This window comes from Macaca thibetana, chromosome 1, assembly GCF_024542745.1.
Source record: "Macaca thibetana thibetana isolate TM-01 chromosome 1, ASM2454274v1, whole genome shotgun sequence".
NCBI classification, from domain to species: Eukaryota; Metazoa; Chordata; class Mammalia; order Primates; family Cercopithecidae; genus Macaca; species Macaca thibetana.
The window spans coordinates 39,757,998-39,770,618 of record NC_065578.1 but is presented as its reverse complement, the minus strand read 5'-3'; the positions used below and the strand labels follow the sequence as shown (position 1 = coordinate 39,770,618).

The 12,621-nt window shown below is 41.8% G+C and overlaps 1 protein-coding gene across 4 annotated transcripts in view; it reads right to left on the bottom strand.

Annotated features, from left to right (window-relative positions):
- The window catches only part of NFYC (nuclear transcription factor Y subunit gamma), a 109,192-nt gene that overhangs the window by 59,534 nt on the left and 37,037 nt on the right, over positions 1-12,621 (bottom strand). For 2 of the 4 annotated variants that reach the window (XM_050799079.1, XM_050799060.1), the window contains exon 1: positions 2,955-8,286. The exons of the other annotated variants lie outside the window; for them this stretch is intronic. The gene's annotated coding sequence lies outside the window, so the exon portion shown is untranslated. Of the gene's footprint in view, positions 1-2,954; positions 8,287-12,621 lie in introns of those variants that run through there. 4 annotated transcript variants of the gene reach the window in all.

Below are 12,621 nucleotides of genomic sequence, written 5' to 3'. Positions count from 1 at the left end.
CAAAAAAAAAATAGTTCGTTTACTTTATAAATATTTGGTATACAAACTAAAAATAACCCCTGTTTGGTAAACATCTGCAACCATTACAACTTACCTGCATTATAATGCAAATCTCATAATGCAAACTGAACAGGCTTCCAGATTTTATTCTGACAGGTTCCTAAATCTAGTAAGAGTTTTTTAAAAAATCAGCATACCCATTTCACCTTATTCTGAGAGGTTCTTAAATTTTGACAAAGGGGTTAAAATTCTTTCACAGGAATCTTTCACAGTAAAGGATGGTCTCAACGTATGCATTAAATAAATAGGGTCATGTCAGCATAAACAGGAATATGCAGGTGAAGGCAGTTTAAAAAGACATGTGTCAGGTTTAAACTAACTCCTTTTTAAAAATATTAAAATACTGGCATTTTTTTCTTTGATGCCACACCTATCTTCATAAAGGTTTCATCCCCCAAACAGTCTGGATTAGTAACAACTAATATTACGTAGTTCTTCACAATTTGCAAAGTACTTTGACACACATGATCTCATTCAGGACTCACCACTAAATTATTTTTAGGTCCCATTTTTACATGTGAGGAAGCTAACACTAAATGGCTGACTTGACCAAACTACAAAGCTGGTGATAAAGGTGACTAGGGCTTGAACACAGATCTCTTGACTTTAAATGGTCTGTACCATACCGCCTCAAACATTGTGATCAGAGTAAATAAATGTTGACATCTCTAGACCCTATCTAAGCCTCCCCCACTTACACACACAGCCACCCATGGTCCAAATTACAGTTAGCTCTCTAGAAGGTCTTTGCTCTTTCTGGAAGCAAAGTTTTCTTCATTTGTCTAGTAAACATCTATCTGGCTAAGGTGTTAAACACCATTTGACATACACTAGAAAATAACTTAGTCATCAAAGGTTTTGCACAGGCATGCCCATGTGCATTTTTCCAGGTGGTGGGTCAGATTCTCAAAGAGTCTATGATCCAAAAATGGTGAAGAACCTCGGCGAGAGGCAGTGACTGGGTGTCTTTCCAAGAAGCCAAATCCACCAAGTTCTCAAGTTTATGGTTTACCTCATACTGTACCACACCTTCACTTTTGCCTCCCCTGCTACAGGCCTTCTTGTAGGGCCAACAGGGTCAAGACAGTACCTACAACTGTTTTTAAAATCATATATAAAACCTGGAACAACTGATAACATATAAATAATCAATGACTTTAAAAAAGTAAATTTAAATCAAAGTAGTACCTCTTAAAATGTAATCCTTAACACATACTTCTTTATCTTAGGACTTAAATTCCCAGAATGAACATTTTCTTCTTATAAGCATTCCAATTCCCCAAAACTTTCACAAATACAACTACTCTGAACTCCTAAAATACTATTCCTTCACTAAGAACCCTCTAGATTACAAAGAAGACACGGTAGCATGCAAGGAATTCTGAATCTGTTAGGCAGTTCACTCAGCTATCATACCAAAAGAATTTAGAATTTTTTGCTGGGGGGAGGGAAGTAAAAAGAGTGGGAGAGAGAATGAATGCAGCCCTATTGTCTTATTCCCTGAAAACTCCTAATTTGAATCTATAACATATTCCTACTAACCACTCGACTTGAATATCAGAAGTACAGTCTCTTTTCATCTTAAATAGAGCTTTTCAGTCCAAATCTGTATAAACAAACTTTGTCCTTCAATCTTTCAACTCCCCGGCAGTTTTTCAAGGTCACTTTTGAAAGCAACGACAGAGGCCTGCATCTAGAACTTTGACTTGCTATATCATTCCAACTCCAAGAGCCCCAAATCTAAATCCTATCAGTCCTCTCAGGTAAATCCTTTATTACAGGGGAAGCTAGCGAAGGCAAATCAACACCCTTGAAACTTCTCCTCTAATAGGGCCTGCTCCTTTTCCCTACCCAGAGACTAAGTGCTGCTGGCTCACGGCTCCACACTGAGTCTGCTGCAGAAATGTTCCAATGACCTTCATTCCGTATTTGCAAATAAAAAGAAAACAAAGAATTGCATTTTAAAATCAGGTGTATTATAGATCTTAGTACGTGGGATTGAAGATTTCACTGTTCATAATAACTGGCCGGTTACTGATTAGCAACCTACGTTAGCTTTGTACCCCTAAAGAGAAATATATATATATATATATATCAAGGGCAAAAGATAGGGTGCCTATACTCTTAACTTTCCTATTCATAAACTGCAGGATTTAAAATATTTAATACGGAAAAATGAAAAGCACTTTGCTCATATCATTTTAAAGAACTAAATCAACACCTGACAAAATGTGTGAAATCTATGGAAAAAGATTTGCTCTTGTCACTGTCAATATAAGTGAAGATGTTTCTAACCAGCATTCTAAGCTAAAATGTGCATTAAAAACAAAGACTGTTACTACATTAATTAGTACTTATTAGAATCTAGAGGTAGACAGGTAAATCAAGAAAGTTATGGGAAAATTTCACACTGGCATGTGGGCCTTCACCATTAGAAACTGCAGCAGTGCAAATCATATTTTCACACAAATTTCTAACAGCAACGTGTCGCTTCCATATCTGAAAACACAGATGTCAACAAAGTGCGTGGAAACAGAAAAACTCTCACAACAACTCAGCTTATTCCATAGGAAAGCTTCAGTGCACTTGAACAAAGGAAAATTATTTGGAAAACAGTTAAGTTTACCCAATGCAAACAGAAAAGTGTTTTGCTTCTGTGTGCCCCTGAAAAATGATTAGCCTTTCTCCATGTACCTGATCCTGTCGATAGTCAACTAGGAAAGAAATCCTAGTTGAAGGACATGCAAAATCTAAACACAGCAAGGTATTCTAGGTGCACCAAAAGGTATGCATGGAATGTAAAGTGGCCATTTTCTGAACAGTGCAACTTGTCTACACTCTCTGAAGCTAAACAGTTTCTATCATTTCAACACAAAACAAAGAATTAAACTTACCGGGAACTGCATTAATTTTACATGTAGTTATTTATACCTCCTCGGACTGGGAGAATTTAAGTCACTCCTATCCCTCCCCCCCAAAGGACGGAGGAAACAAAAGGCAGCAGGAGATGCAGAAACCTGAGTCTGGAATGTCCACTCCAGTGAAAGCCCGAACAGCTGTCCTCCCACCCCCCAACAAACTATTCGCCATTTTTCTTTGTCTTTCAGCTGACCCCTGCCTCAGTGAAAAACTCCGAGGCTCCAATGAAGCCCTGCAGCCTCCTTCCACTTTAACAGTCAAAGGCATTCAATCTAGCATGCTATTTGACACCAAACCTTGCCTCCACTGTGATCCCATTGGCTGAACTGCTTTATTGGCTAAGAACACAAAGCCACGATTGGCTGTTCACGTCATCAGTTACCTCTTTTGTACACTTCCTGTTTTAAAGTTACCTTGAGAAGCAGAACAGGGGTCAGATTCAGACTTCAAACTATGGGGAACTCTAAGGGGTGGAAATGCCTGGCAAATGCACATAGCAGTTGCACTAGGGAATCATGTGTTTCTAAAACAGAATACTGAAAATTTAGAATTGTTCTTAAAAACAAGCCAAAGGGTTGTTACTCTTCCCACCCACGGGATTTCTTATTGGCTGTCAGAGTTCCATTTAAAAAATTTACGGTAATTTAACTGCTGCTGATTGGCCATCAAAGATGTCTGTAAGATACTGCTACGGTATCCTATGGTAATAGACCAAAGAAGCAATGTGCACAAGGTCGGAAAGTTGTGACCATCTTCAGTTTTCTGCTGAGCATTAAAAGAAGAAAAAACTGGGTAGGGCTAGTGCAAAGAAAATGCAGCTTCTTTAACACTAACAGAGTGATGCCAATGGCCATACAATAGTTTGCAAGATTTCTAAAAGGCATCTGTCATTATGTTAGTGGCACTTTAAAGGCACAGACTGGTATCAAGGCAAAGCACTTTATTTGAAAACACAAACTAATTTAAATAGAAAAATTTTAAGGTAATGTATGAAGTTAGTGGCAGAGACAGTGGCATTTCTAGAATGTCAACCAGGAACCTAAGAAGGAAATACAATGATAAAGGTGGGAATGGGGGGGGGGGGGGGGGGGGGATGGGGAGGGATGACAAAAAAGCTAGAACATCAGTGAATACAATCATCCCCTGGTATCCATGGGAGACTGGTTCCAGGATACTCCCCAGCCAACCCTCTCATGGATACCAAAATCCTTCAGTGCTCATGTCCCTAATATAAAACGGTACAGTATTTGCATAAAACACTTGCACATTGCCATGTATACTTTTTTTTTAAGAGATGGTGTCTCACTATGTTGCTAGGCTGCAATGCAGTGGCTATTCAGGCATAATCAGGGCACTACCGCCTCAAACTCTTGGGCTCAAGCAATCTTCCCACCGCAGCTACCAAAGTGAGCGAAACTACACGTGCATGTCACCTTGCCCAGCTTCCTGTATACTTTAAATCATCACTAGGTTACGTATAATACCTAATAAAATGTAAATGCTATACATGTAGTGGTTATACTGTATTGTTTAGGGAATAATGACAAGGAAAAAAGTCTGCATATGTTCTATACAGACACAATTTTAAAAAATATTTTTGACCCATGGTTGGTTGAATGCTTAGATGCAGAGGGCTGATGACGTATTATTAAAAGCACATTATAATTTGATGGATTAACTAATTTATTTAAGGCAGCCACAGAGTTTGACATCACAGAGGATAAAAATCATTCCTTTTTTTTTTTGGAGATAGGGTCTGGCTCTGTCACCCAAGCTGGGGTGTTGCTGGGGTGCAGAGGCACGATCTCGGCTTACTGCAGCCTCCGCCTCCTGGGCTCAAGCGATCTTCCCACCTTGTCCTCCTAAGTAGCTAGGACTGCAGGTGTGCGCCACCACGCCAGCTAATTTTTATATTTCTTTCCTTTTTTCAATTTTTTTCAATTGGTAGAGATGGGGTCTCGCCATGTTGCCCAGGCTGGTCTCGAACTTCTGGGCTGAAGGGAGTCTCCTGCCCCTGCCTCCCAAAGTGCTGGGATTACAGGCGTGAGCCACTGTGCCTGGATGAGGACACATTTTTTCTCACTTTTTCTTTCTTTTTTTTTTTTTTGAGATGGAGTCTCACTCTGTTGCCTAGGCTGGAGGGCAGTGGCACGATCTTGACTCACTGCAACCTTCACCTCCTGGGTTCAAGTGACCTACTTAGTAGCTGGGACTACAGGTACCCACCACCATGCCCAGCTAATTTTTGTATTTTTAGTGGAGACAGGGTTTGACCATGTTGGCCAGGCTGGTCTTGAACTCCTGACCTCAAGTGATCCACCTGCCTTGGCTTCCCAAAGTGCTGGGATTACAGGAGTGAGCCACTGCACCCCAGCCTTCTATCTTTTTTTTTTTTTTTTTGAGACACAGTCTCCCTCTGTCACCGAGGCTAGAGTACAACGGTGTGATCTCAGCTCACTGCAACCTCTGCCTCCTGGGTTCAAGCAATTCTCATATCTCAGCCTCTCGAGTAGCTGGGATTACAGGCACCCACTACCACACCTGACTAATTTTTGCAGTTTCAGTAGAGATAGGGTTTCATCATGTGGGCCAGGCTGGTTTCGGACTCCTGACCTAGGATGATCCACCCACCTTGGTCTCCCAAAGTGCTGGGATTACAGGCATGAGTCACCGCGCCTGGCCCCATATTTTTAAGAATAAGCACAACAGAGTTGATCTCAGAAGAGATATTACAAGTATTCTTACTTGTCTCACTGTAGTTATAGAAAACATTCCAGGGTGCCAAAGGCTACCAGTGGTAGTCAAAGATTTTCTTACGGATTTTGGACCAACTGCTTAGGTTTTTTAAGAGGCAGCTCCTAATGTGGATTTTAGCATGTTTTTCTTTTTTTCTTTTTCAGCAAAACATTCAAATACAAACATCTCACCATTCATCACCTGAGGTCTTTAACAATCTCCTTAGATCTGCTTCCTCCCACCAAAGCTAAATATCCTAGGACTGAAAAACACAGTTGTTTTGCTAGGTAGATGAGAGCTTTTCTAGAAATTCCTCACTTGACCATACATGAGAACTCATCCTTGACATGTGCAGAGATTCAGCAGGGACCCGAAATAGGAGCAAGGTGGTCTGCCCTATCACTTTGCCGTATTAACTTCTCTACATACATTCCACTCATTTCCCATGATGAAATGAAATGATTTCTGAACAACTACTAGTGCCAGGTTCTGTGCTAAGTACATCACAGACTTTACCCCTCTAATTCTCACTACAATACCCTTTTTCCAGTGAGAAAGAGTGAAGTTCAAAGAAGTTAAAAAACTGGCCCCTAGCCATACATCTAGATTCAAACTCGGGTCCCACCTAGAGTGGTACTCTTTCCACTGCACCACACTGCTTACCAAGACATGGAATACCTCAAGCACATCCAAGGAAATTCTTAGGTGCCATATATATGTATAGATAGCATAAACCATTATCCAACTTCAACAAATTTAAAAACTAAAAATCTGGGCCAGGCATGGTGGCTCACGCCTGTAATCCCAGCATTTTGGGAGGCCAAGGAAGGAGAATCACTTGAGCTCAGGCATTTCAGATCAGCCTGGATAACATAGTAAGACTGCATCTCTACAAAAAATACAAAAATTAGCTAGGTGTGGTGGCACACGCCTGTGATCCCACTTACTTTGGAAGCTGAGACCAGAGGATCACTTGACCCAAGAGGTCAAGGCTGCAATCAGCCGTGATCGTCCCACTGCACTCCAGCCTGGGTGACAGAGAGACTGTATCTCAGGTAAGTAAATAAAGAAATATTAAAATTTAAAATCTGACTACTGTTAAATTTGATCTGCCAGTTAAGAGACCTAGTCAATGGTATGACCAAATAGCACCCTATAAGTTGTTACAAAGTTTACTACTAAATTATTAGGAACATTTAACTAGTAACAAACCACATTTATAAGGGCATGAAACAAGTAGGTAAATCATTAACAAGAGTACACTGTTAAAATTTAAAGGGGTTGTGAGACAACTTCACAATGGCATCCAAATAAAGAGTTTGGTTATGATAACAGGATGTGTTATAGGTACCGTAATTCTTTTCTCAAAAGTTTAGATTACAGATTCTGAATAGCTACTCCTATCCTGGGAAGAGAAGGCAGAAGGCCAACAGGGCTTATCAGTACCGGAGCTTCTCTTAGCCCCAGAACACCTGAGGGTCAGTCAGCTGACAAGGCAAAGAAGCTCATCTGAAGGGTGGGGGTAGGGAGCAGAAGAATAGGGAGAACATGTTCACAACCTCACTGATTACTAATTAGTGCCAGCACGGCAAAACAACTAAGCACTTGGAAGTCAGGCAGTGTTAGTTTCAAGTTCTGACTCTACTTATATGACACTGAACTAACCCTGAGCCTCAGTTTCCTTATCTATAATGTATAGATATCACCATGTATACCAGAGAGCCACTTAAGGATTAAATAACGTAATATATGTAAAGCATATGTACTATGCCTGAATAAGCACTGAAAAAATGCGAAGTATTAAATGTCATCCAATTCAACTTCCTTGATGTATAGAAGGTTAAGGTTCAGAAAGGGAGAAAACCTGCTTAAGGCCCTGAAGCCACTTCGAAGAAATATCTCTCTTCTATCTCTAGCATACTCTGCAGCCCTGCAGAAAGCAACTCCTTAGCCATAAAGGACAGTACGGGAAGACTACCAGGTGCCATAAAATTCTCCAGTTTTTAGTCTGGAAACTCAGGCTTTTCACCACTAATCCCAGCAAATGTATGATCACTGTTTCAAAAGCTGGCCCTTCGACTCTGCTTTGGATGTACCAGATTAAACCAATCATGACCTTTAACACCCTATGAAGGTCTTCAGCATAGTTTTTATTACTTCTTGGCAGTTTGCAAGGAAACTACTTCAAGTCCTACTTCTCATCAACACTTACCTTAGAATTCAAGCCACAGTAGGAAGAGAACCCAAATTATTCTTGAATTTCCATTTGGCAGCTGAATTCATTCACTTACTATAGCTTTCTCTTCTACCTGTCATTACTGTGGACTGAGAATCTAACAGAATCTCTAGGATTTCAGCTAACATTCTTCCCTGGTCTTGGATCTCAGCAGCCAATTGCATCTTCTTACCCTAAAAAACACTCAAATCAGGCCAGGCGCTGTGGTTCACACCTGTAATCCCAGCACTTTGGGAGGCTGAGGGGGGCAGATCATGAGGTCAGGAGATCAAGACCATCCTGGCTAACACAGTGAAACCCTGTCTCTACTAAAAATACAAAAAATTAGCTGGGCGTGGTGGCACGTAGTCCCAGCTACCCGGGAGGCTGAGGCAGGGGAATCGCTTGAACCTGGGAGGTGGAGCTTACAGTGAGCCGAGATCGCGCCACTGCACTCCAGCCTGGGCAACAGAGCGAGACTCTGTCTCAACAACAACCACCACCAAAAAAAAGCACTCAAATCACTATGAGACAAAACCAGTAACTCTGGTTACACCGTTGAAGCTTCAATACTCTCAAAGAAGGCAAAGTGAGAATTGATGCTTTTGGTTGGGAGAATGATTTTTGAATCATAGCTACCTGCTTACTAGCTAGCTGCACATTGGCCAAAATACTTAACTATTTCTGAGCTCACTTCCTCATGTGTAAAATGGAGGAAATAACACCAACTCATAGGAGTGTTGAGGCTTAAATAACTGAAAGCACTCAACATATCTGGAATGTGGTAGGTGCCCAATTAATACCTAAATATACACTTGATTATATAGCAGGTACACATATTATAACTATTTTTTTAATATGCCTCTATTACCAGAAAAGGGCTTCTTGAAAGCAGCAAGTGTCTTATTTTTATCTACATATATCCCCAAAGCATAGAGATATAAATCAAACCTGATTTTAGCCATAGTGTCAGTAACAACAGGGAGTAACAGGGATTGAGGAAAACGGCCAAGTGTGTGTCCCATCTAAAGGAGTGACCGCTACACAGCTCCAACTGAAGAAGGCCATGTAGGAAATCTGGTTAACTGCAATAAGAGCTTCACACTCTTTTTTTTTTTTTTTTTTTTTTTTTGAGACAAGGTTAGTTGCCCAGGCTGGAGTGCAGTGGCATGATCACAGCTCACTGCAGCCTTGACCTCCTGGGCTCTAGTGATCCTCCTACCTCAGTCTTCTGCATAACTAGGACCACAGGCATACGCTACCACACCCAGCTAATTTTTAAATTTTTTTTATAGAGATAGGGTCTCCCCATATTGCCCAGGCTGGTTTCAAACTCCTGGGCTCAAGTGATCCTCCCACCTCAACCGCCCAAAATGCTGGGATTATATGTGTGAGCCACTGCACCCAGCCCAGATTCTTTAAGAAGTAAAAGACAGACTGTTTTAATGCCAAATCTTTCTATTTCAAGTTTCAGTTCAAGTTTAAAAAAAACAAAAAACAAAAAACAAAACATAGGCCAGGCATGGTGGCTCACGCCCGTAATTCCAGCACTTCGGGAAGCTGAGGTGGATGGATCACTTGAGGTCAGGAGTTCAAGACCAGCCTGGCCAACGTGGTGAAACCCCATTTCTACTAAAAATACAAAAATTAGCTGGGCGTGGTGGTGCATGCCTATAATTCCAGCTACTCAGGGGGCTGGGGAAGGAGAATCGCTTGAACCTGGGAGGTGGAGGATGCAGTGAGCTGAGATCATGCCACTGCACTCCAGCCTGGGCAACAGAGTGAGACTCCATCTCAAAAAACATTATAAGAAAATCGAAGAAAATTGAGGACTGCCAGATTATAATTTCTGACCCATTATCTTTCACTCAACTTGGTCCTGAACAACTAGTAGCTATTTCTCAAATCCAATCCACCTTCAAGTTTTAACAAACAAACAAAACTATGTTCACACATCTTCAAAATAATCTGATAGAAGTTCTGAAGATAGGCCAGGTACAGTGGTTCACACCTGTAATCTCAACAATTTGGCAGGCCAAGGCAGGCGGATAATGAGGTCAGGGGATCCAGATCATCCTGGCTAACATAGTGAAACCCCATCTCTACTAAAAATACAAAAAATTAGCAGGCTTGGTGGCACACACCTGTAGTCCCAGCTACTTGGGAGGCTGAGGCAGGAGAATTGCTTGAACCTGGGTGGTGGAGGTTGCACTGAGATTGCGCCACTGCACTCCAGCCTGGGTGACAGAGCAAGACTCCCTCTCAAAAAAAAAAAAAAAAAGAAGTTCTGAAGATAATCCCCAAAAAAGGCCCAGAAACATTCTGAGCAATGACCACATCATTAGAATAAAGGAACATTGCACTGGTGCTCAGTAAATGGTTACTCAGTGAATGAAGGAATGAAATAAACTAATAAATGGACCTTAAGGAGATGACAAATTCTGAATTACTTGTTTTTTGAAAATAGGTTATATTCTCCAAAGCATAAATTAAGATCAATAGATGGGAAATTATTCTGCAAGGACTCACTTCAACTCTCAGGGCTGTCCAAAGATGACGCAACTTTCCTCAGAAGCTATGAATGGGGTTGTTAGGCACGGGCTGTTTGAACACTTGACAGGGATGTGTAAAGGCAACATGAGAGAGCGCAGTCATGTGCAGCAGCAGGAAAAAAAGCCCAATCTTTACAGCTAGACAGATTTAGATTTTAATCCCTCCTCACCACTTTTTAGGTGAGTGACCTCATGCTAGTTATTTAACTCCACTGAGGCCAGTTTCCTGCACTAAAACATCTTGCAAGGTTTTAGGGCTTAGGATAATTTCATTTGTTCAATAAATACTTACATTATAAGCATAGCCATTGTACTAAATAAGCTCTGGGGATTCTAAACAAGACACAGTTCCTGTCCTTAAGGAGATTAAAGTCTACTGTAAGGAAGAGGAATGTTAAAATAGGCAATCATAATGCTGTACATTAAGAGTTACAACACAGGCAAATGCAAAATGCTATGGGAGGAAATAAGCATAGCACCTACCCCAGGGCTTACACCTAAGTTTTAGGCTGGTCAGAGGAGGCTTCTTAGGAGATTTAAAATCCTAAGAATAAAAACCAGGATAGACAAAGTGAACTGCATGTGCAAAGGCCTGAAGCTCACAGAAAGTATTACATTCCTGAAAGGGCTGCAGTTTGGTATAGCAGCAGCCCAGAAGCAAGAAGCTAGAAGTAAAAGTTAGAAAGGTAGGCCGGGCACAGTGGCTTATGCCTGTAATCCCAGCACTTTGGGAGGCCAACTGAAGTCAGGAGTTTGAGACCAGCCTGGCCAAAGTGGTGAAATCCCATCTCTACTAAAATACAAAAATTAGCCGGGCATGGCGGCGGGCACCTGTAATCCCAGCTGCTTGGGAGGCTGAGGCAGGAGAATCGCTTGAACCCAGGAAGCAGAGGTTGCAGTGAGCCAAGATTGCGCCAATGCACTCCAGCCTGGGTGGCAGGGCAAGACTGCCTCTCAAAAAAAAGAAAGGTAAACAGGGTTGGACAAAGCTGAGATATTAGAACTTTATTCTAAGGACAATGATAAGGAACTAATGAGTCTTAAACACTGGACTGGCACAATCAATCCCACATTTAAAGTGTAATTCTGATTGTGCCAGCCCCATGTTTAAGACTCTTTAGTTCCTTACCATTGCGTGCAATGTGAAGAACAAGTTGGAGAAGGGGACATAGTGGGAGGATGGCAGCACTCTAGACCACTAATGTAGAAAACAGGATGCTAAAGTTATCTGGTGACTGGAAAAGCAGTAGTGAAGGCATTGAGTTCAAGACCAGCCTGGACAACAAAGCAAGACCCTGTCTCTACAAAAATTAAAAAATAAAAAATTAGCCAGGCGTGGTGATGCACCTGTAGTCCTAGCTACTTGGGAGGCTGAGGCAGGAAGAGTGCTTGAGCCTAAGAGTTTGGGGTTACATTGAGCTATAATCATGCTACTGCACCCCAGCCTGGAGGACAGAGCGAGACCCTGTCTCTAAAATAAAAAAATAAGCTGGGTGTGGTGGCTCAAGCCTGTAATCCCAGCACTTTGGGAGGCTGAGGTGGGCAGATCACTTGAGGTCAGGAGTTTGATACCAGCCTGGCCAACATGGTGAAATCCCATCTCTACTAAAAATACAAAAATTAGTTAGTCATGGTGGCAGACGCCTGTAATCCCAGCTACTGGGGAGGCCGAGGCAGGAGAATCGCTTGAACCCGGGAGGCAGAGGTTGCAGCAAGCCGAGATCACGCCACTGTACTCCAGCCTGGGCAACAGACTGAGACTCCATCTCAAAAAATAAAAATAAAAAATAAACCAGGCACAGCGGCTCACACTTGTAATCCCAACACTCTGGGAGGCCAAGGTGGGAGGATCACTTTAACTAAAGAATTTAAGACCAGCCTGGGCAACATAGCAAGACCTCGTCACCACCAATAATAAAAAAAGTAGCTGGGCAGGCATGGTGCTACATACCTGTAGTCCCAGCTACTCAGAAAGCTGAGGCAGGAGGATCACTTGAACCCAGGAGTTCAAGGTTGCACTGAGCTATGATCACACCACTGCACTCCAGCCTGGGCAACAGAGTGAGACTCCATCTCAAAAAAATTAATTAAAATAAAAAATAAAGAAGATTTAAAAATCACTAAGACCCAGTGGTTAAT